General features: G+C 43.2%; 1 protein-coding gene across 2 annotated transcripts in view; it reads right to left on the reverse strand.

Moving 5' to 3' along the window:
• The window catches only part of ppfia2 (PTPRF interacting protein alpha 2), a 57,836-nt gene extending 55,238 nt beyond the window's left edge, over positions 1–2,598 (reverse strand). Inside the window, exon 1 of one of the 2 annotated variants that reach the window (XR_011308722.1) lies at positions 2,530–2,575. The gene's annotated coding sequence lies outside the window, so the exon portion shown is untranslated. Of the gene's footprint in view, positions 1–2,529 lie in introns of both variants that reach the window. The other variant, XM_069671348.1, reaches the window with a different exon arrangement.
• Positions 2,599–6,000: the final 3,402 nt, after the last annotated feature.

A 6,000-nucleotide genomic window follows, 5' to 3' on the forward strand; every position in this document is an offset into this window, starting at 1 on the left:
GTGATAATAAAGTGAGAGAGCGAAAATGACTTTTGCCTGTCCCCGTTTCTTGCGCCTCACCTCCCTTTTTTTCCGTTTGTCTCAGCTGGTGTTGAAATATTCTAGCCTCCACCCAGAGAGAGATAACGCGAGACTTTAAATCCACACTTAATCAGCAGACGGATGGAAAACAGAGTCTTATCTGTCAGCAGCAGAGTGTGCCTACTGCTCCAAAAAGGAAATGTTTTTTTCCAGAAGATGCAAGACTCCAGCTCGACAAAATGGAGCTGATCTGTTAATGTCTTTAGATGTTTTTTTTTAACTTGAATCCTCTGACCTGGACACTACAGGGCATCTGCGCCATTTGGACTTAGTTATACCGTTGAGCAGCCATCCATGTGAAGTAGGTGGAAAAACGTTCAGGCAGAATGTGTGGAGCTAATGAGGTGTGTCTGAGAGCTGGAAACAGACAGTGCACATGGTTGCTTCGGCGCTTCTTCGGCCCCAAAACTGAACCGAACCGATGGCTTAAGCTCTCCCAGGACGCCGTCTATCGCAGCGTGCAGCAGGCCTCTGTTTTCTGCAGCTGATGTGAAAATTTGGGGCAAGTTGAGAAACTTTAGAGAATTTAAGGAATGCAAATGAACAGGGTTTGATATGAAAGAAACGAGTATGATAATAAACTTAATTTCTTTCATGAACAACAGTTTTGATTGGCTCTCTTTTTGCTCAGACACGACTGAAAGCCCCAGAGAATTGTCACGTTATAAATAGAGGCTGATTGAACAGCTTAGAGGAAAATGGCTGCTATGTGAATCTGGTGAATTCATCTGTCCTGTCAAATTGCCTTTTATTTCTGTAGCAGAAGTAATAGATGGCTATAGCCAAATTTCTGTCCAAAATTTACTTGGCGCCTAAGGGACACTTCACTCTAAAAAAAACCCAAAAGTACTGCCACTTACACTTACTGGGCACCTTAGGGACACTTTTGTCCAACAACATTTTTTTACAGCTGCTGTGCACCCTAGGGACACTTTTGATGAACAAAAACGTACACACAATGGGGACATTTTTGCCCTCCAAAAAAAGTGCTCCTATGTAGCACCTTTGGGACACTTTTGTCCAACAAACTATTTTCACCCACTGGGAACCCAAGGGACACTTTTATCCACTTGAAATTTTACAGCTGCTTGGCACCCTAGGGACACTTTTGATCAACAAAAAGTGTACACTCAATGGGTGCCTAAGGGAGACTTTTGTCCTCCGAAAAAAGTACTGCCACTTAGCGCCTTAGGGACACTTTTATCCACCAAAAAATGTACAGCTGCTTGGCACCTTGGGTACACTTTGTCCACCAAAAAATCTACATCCACTGGGCACCTTAGGGACACTATTACCCACCCAAAATTTTACAGCTGCTTGGCACCTCAGGGACACTTTTATCCACCAAAAATTGTACAGCTGCTTGGCACCTTAGGGACACTTTTGTCCACCAAAAAATCTACATCCACTGGGCAGCTAAGGGAAACTTTTATCCACCAAAAAATGTACAGCTGCTTGGCAACTAGGGACACTTTTGTCCACCAAAAAATGTACAGCTGCTTGGCACCTTAGGGACACTTTTATCCACCAAAAATTGTACAGCTGCTTGGCACCTCAGGGACACTTTTATCCACCAAAAATTGTACAGCTGCTTGGCACCTTAGGGACACTTTTGTCCACCAAAAATTGTACAGCTGCTTGGCACCTCAGGGACACTTTTATCCACCAAAAATTGTACAGCTGCTTGGCACCTCAGGGACACTTTTATCCACCAAAAATTGTACAGCTGCTTGGCACCTTAGGGACACTTTTGTCCACCAAAAAATCTACATCCACTGGGCAGCTAAGGGAAACCTTTATCCACCAAAAAATGTACAGCTGCTTGGCAACTAGGGACACTTTTGTCCAACATAATATTTACACCCAATGTGCACATTAGGGACACTTTAGTCCGCAAAGTTTTACAGCTGCTTGGCACCTTAGGAACAATTTTATCCACCAAAAAATGTGCAGCTGCTTGGCACCTTAGGGACACTTTTATCCACCAAAAATTTTACAGCTGCTTGGTACCTTAGGGACACTTTTATCCACCAAAAATTTTACAGCTGCTTGGCACCTCAGGGACACTTTTATCCACCAAAAATTGTACAGCTGCTTGGCACCTTAGGGACACTTTTGTCCACCAAAAAATCTACATCCACTGGGCAGCTAAGGGAAACTTTTATCCACCAAAAAATGTACAGCTGCTTGGCAACTAGGGACACTTTTGTCCAACATGATATTTACACCCAATGTGCACATTAGGGACACTTTAGTCCGCAAAGTTTTACAGCTGCTTGGCACCTTAGGAACAATTTTGTCCACCAAAAAATGAACACCTACTGGGTGCCTTAGCTAAATGATAACAGATATGTTAGCACTCAAATATGTTGGCTGGAATATGGTGAATTGTTTGCAGTCCAATCAGATTAGTTAATGGTTGAAGGTGTGTGCAAAGGCCTTGCTCACCCTGGTGTTGTTCCTCTCGGCTTTGAGCTCAGAGATCTCCTCCTCCTTCTCCAGCAGCTGCTCCCTGCAGGCGTTTAGCTCCTTGGTGAGCGCAGCAAACTCCTGAGAGACACAAAGAAGAGAGGACAAGGATGGGTCAGCATCAGTCAGTACTCTTGCAACAGCCGCATACTTTATATTAACATGTCAAATATCAAAGCTGCTACAATAGAAAAGATCTGTTCCGACAAGTCAGGGTGACATCAGAAAATATTACCGTGCTGTGACAGACACAGACGTAGGTGGTTACCCTTGTTGTAAACACACTACGACTAATTTGCATCCCACACATGCAGTACATTGTCTTTCTCTTTTGTGTGTAAATGTGGAGGCAGTTTTGTGAAAAGTTCAGGGACACCATTATATCTGGCAGCCAAGGTTCAATCCCTCTACAATAAGGAGAAAGGATTGAATGGTCTAATGGTAATCTGGGGATGAAAGAGGATTGGCTCCATACAGCGGTGCAGGCTCAGTGCCAGGCGTAGTGGATTTACACCTTCGGGGCAGAGTGACATCACGCAGGAGGACTGAGAGGAGCGAGCTTTGTATTAACTGTGGAGTCGTACTACAACCCGAGCACGGCACGACAGGCAACAGCTGAGCAGACGGAGGAGAAGAAGAAGTAGGAGGAGATGTTGGAGGGGGAAAGGGCAAGAGTAAGAGAAGATGAAACATAAGAGAAGAAGAAGCAGGAGGAAAAGAGGAAGAGGAAAAAGGAGAGAGGAATTGTTGGTTGATGTTACCACCGAGTCTGAAACAAGCAGCCTGTCACGAAATCTCCTCTCCTCTGCCAGACCTTCAGCTCGGCCCTCTCAGTGTCTCTGCTGCAGATGGACACCGACAAAAGATTCGAACACGCCTGAGCTACATTTAAACACCAATTACTGCCTGATCAACCTGCCTGTCCTCCACAGACCCCGAACCAAACACACACAGTCTTACACTCGTCTCTTCGCAGGGCGTCTGAGCTCTGTCAGTGTGACAACACCGCTCAAGTAAACAACTGTCAGAGGAGGAGAGACAGGCTGCCGCTCAGGAACCGTCGGCGCCGTCATCGCGGTCTAAATTAAGCGTCGGACGGACATGTTTGTGGAGGCAGTCGTGTCAGGCAGGTAGATGGGAATCAAACAGAGACAGAGCAGTGTCAGTGCGACTCATGAGTGATGGAGGGGTTGCGTTAGATTCTGATTTAGAGCAGGTAGATGTGACACGATAACCAGCGAACTACTGAACAAATAATCATAAGTTGCAGTTGTATTCTCGCAGCACTGCTTAACATAAACTAAAAGTATCATAAATCACCCCTCCGAAGCTGTCAGAAGGATACAACCAGTGATCTGTCTATCTGAGCGCGCATTACCATTCCGACTCTGTTCACCATCTGCCCTTCAGCAGACAAGGACAATAACTCAGAGTGTTACAGACAAACTCCAGAGACTGTGACAATATTGTGTCTCATAGCTGCGGCAGCGCGACAAATCCTCATAGACCTTATAGAGCGACAAATCCTCTGCACAAAGACAGCACACGCCACAAATTACCACCGACTCGCGCGCCTTGTTATGAGTGACGGCTTTGAAAAGTCAAGTGGATTTACGCATGTGATCAAAGAGTAGATTTAAGGTCTCTGCTCAGATCGTGCAGGATGTAGGTAAAGGAGCACTTCCTCTCTTTCCTTTTAGAATCAAGCATCCTAATGTTATTTTGCAGCCAAATGATCCACATTCCCCTCAGCGATCATCACAGTTTCATTCTCTATCAAGCTATCTTGGCACTAATCTGTAAATGAGGCTCTTGCATCATTATATCAGCGCTGCATTTTCCAAACTTGGTTTGTAGGTCAGGCACAAAAAAAAGAAGCTTAGGGCTCATAAATCTCTCTCCCAGGGGAGCTCAGCTAATCACAGCCACCTCCTCTTCACAAAAAGCCCTTGTGCAAAATTGCATCATTTGCTTTTAATACTTTAGAGACCCCACAATCCCCTGCTACTGCTGCGACTGTGCTGGGAGGCTTCATCTTCCCCAGTAACTGCCTCTATTTGTTGCTAAGGAGCTCTTCTTTAAACCAGCCGTCTTAAAGAATTAAAGTAGAGGTCATGATTTCTCCACGTCTCAAACAAAAATGTGGCATAAACACACAGATAAACGCTGAGAGAGAGCTCAGATTAAAAGATATCAGCGGGCACCAAACAGGAAAAGAGAAAAGGCTAGGCAGCTAGCTTATGAATTTCTGCAGCTATTTGCAAGGTAGTATTAATATAAAGAAGCAAGACATAGTGTCTATCTGTGTGTCTATTTAACAAGTAGTTGAACAATTTGCGGGAATGGAGAATGAAGACAGAGCCAGAAGATGGTTAGCGTATGTTAGCAAAGAGTTTAGCAAGGGAAAACAGCTAGCTTAGCTACCTCCAATTTATTATTTTAACCAACTTTCAGTTATACAACTCACTTATTAACACATTTCATCATTTTGTTTAACATTTGACCTAGTTTGACAGTTTAGGGGAACTGAGTATGAAGCTAGAAGCTTGCTAGAGCAAGGAGGCAGTTAGCTTATGTTAGCAAAGAGTTCAGCAAGGAAAAAAGCTAGCTTAGCGCCCTCCATGTTATTTTTTATCCAATTTTCAGCCATACAATTTACTTATTAAAACATTGAACATTCTGTTAACACCTGAACTAGCTGAACAATTTGGGGGAAATGAGAAAGAACATAGAGCCAGGAGGCGGTTAGCTGGTGTTAAGAGGTTAGCAGGGAAAAATAGCTAGCTTTGCTCACTCTAATTTATTTTAAACAACTTTGAGTCATACAACTCAGTGATCATTTTGTTTAACACCTGAACTAGTTTAACTGAGAATGAAGCTAGAGCAAGGAGACGGTTAGCTTATCATAGCAAAAAGTTTAGCCGGGAAAGCAGCTAGCTTAACTCCCTTCATGTCATTTTTTAACCTACGTTCAACCATACAGCTCACTTATTAGCACATTTTATCATTTAGTTTAATCTGTAGAAAAACAGTAGTGTAAAAATGACAGCTTGTGATGTAGCTGCTTTGATTGGGAGAGACTGAAGAGCTAGCTCCTTATGCTAGCTTAGCTACTCTCCTCCTTGTTAAATCTTCATATGATTAAAAACACTGAAACTGAACTGAAAACTGAAAGTATTTTAGTTAAACTGCATGTTTATTAGTCGAAGCATTATATTAAAGGTCACGTCCATTTTTAAAATAAATGATCCTGTCGTACTTTTATTTCAAGCATTGCAAGTCACCTTGTTCTTCTGTGTTTCTATCACATGCTGTCTTCAGGTAACTGGCAAAATATGTAACACAGTCATCAATAGACCGCAAGAGGAGTAACCAGACTCGCTTACAGTGTTTCCTAGCCACACTACATTATTTAAAACATTGAAAAAGCAGCAAATCGAAGTTTGTTTC

Source organism: Semicossyphus pulcher, unplaced genomic scaffold (assembly GCF_022749685.1).
Source record: "Semicossyphus pulcher isolate SPU_LCO1_2020_fin unplaced genomic scaffold, fSemPul1.0.p SCAF_20, whole genome shotgun sequence".
NCBI classification, from domain to species: domain Eukaryota; kingdom Metazoa; phylum Chordata; class Actinopteri; order Labriformes; family Labridae; genus Semicossyphus; species Semicossyphus pulcher.